Here is a 1,386-nt window from a genome sequence, read left to right as displayed (position 1 = left end):
CCCCCCAGAGTTTGGTGAACAGTTTGGTGCCTGCTAACGCTGTCAGTGTCACTCCTGTTGGCATCTAGCCGCATTGCTCATTTCGAATCAATGGGGTACCTTAGGAGGGAAAACTCCTAACCACGTTAATGTTTATGTAAATCGGTAAATTTACATAGATTAGAGAGTCCCTTTCCTCTAGCTCTTTCCAAAGGTGCTCTCTAATTATGCAAGATTATGTCATCAACCGTCATGGCCAAGAACAAGTGCATTATCTACAGAGGCGCCAGAGTCTCACATGGTGAGCTTCCCAACTTTCAAAGGCTTTACGTTTCAATGGGAACCGGGCACTAATTCTAATGATTTGTGATGGCGTGGGAGGGCCGGGGTGGTAAAGGTGTTTGCAATCTGAATAATTCCCCAGCCCTTGGCACACAGCTCGGAACTCTGCTCAGTAATTGAAGACCGGTGCCCCTCACCCCTCACCCGGTCATTTCCTTCCATTTAGAAAAGGCCTATATCTCTTTGACACACTCCCTGGCTGCCTGCAGCTTGCTTTCTATGGCATCTTTGATTAGACCTCCTTCTATCAGGACATTTGAATAAATAATCCCCCTGCTCCGCTTTTGTTGACAGAGTTTTTGCCTGCTGTTTCTGGTCTCCAAGACAGCTCCCGCATTTCCAGCCAGGAATTAAGATGCCTGTGAAATCCACCCTTGTGCTGACTGCCTTGTAAGGGAGTTCTTAGAAAACACTAACTTCTTTTTCTTGTTCAGCCGCTAAGCGGTAGTCACTGGGAAACAAGTCTTTTAGAACAGGGGGCTATTAGCTAAGAATCTCTGCAGACGACAGCCAAGGGCCAACAAAGAAGCCGAAAAGAAAGGGGTTGGTAATCTCTTATTTGAGACTCCTTAGTTGTCGCTGTTAGAAGTGACTTCTGCTAGCAGGCAGCTGTTTCTGCCATTTACACGTAATCAGATCATCACAGGGCCGGCAGAGCCCTTAAGCCACTCTTCTGCCTTGGCTGGGACCTTTGAGGCCTTCTGGAGTGCTTCCAGAATCCTCCATTATTTTCCTCACACCTCCACTTGGGAAAGGCCAAAAATGCACTTGGGATAGAAGACATCAAGCCCTTCCAATGGCGACAGAAAGACGTGTGTGTGTGTGTGTGTGTGTGTGTGTGTGTGTGTGTGCATGCGTGCGCGCTCCTCCTCCATTTCCTTCCTGAACAATCTGGTGACATACCTACCTTAGTCCTTGTGACGGCTATTCTTGGTTGTCAACTTGACTACATGTGGAATTTAAAACAGGGGCTGGTGAGATGGCTCAGTGGGTAAGAGCACCCGACTGCTCTTCCGAAGGTCCAGAGTTCAAATCCCAGCAACCACATGGTGGCTCACAAACATC

The sequence above is a fragment of the Mus caroli genome, chromosome 5 (assembly GCF_900094665.2).
Source record: "Mus caroli chromosome 5, CAROLI_EIJ_v1.1, whole genome shotgun sequence".
NCBI classification, from domain to species: Eukaryota; Metazoa; Chordata; class Mammalia; order Rodentia; family Muridae; genus Mus; species Mus caroli.
Note: the sequence above shows the minus strand (reverse complement) of the source record.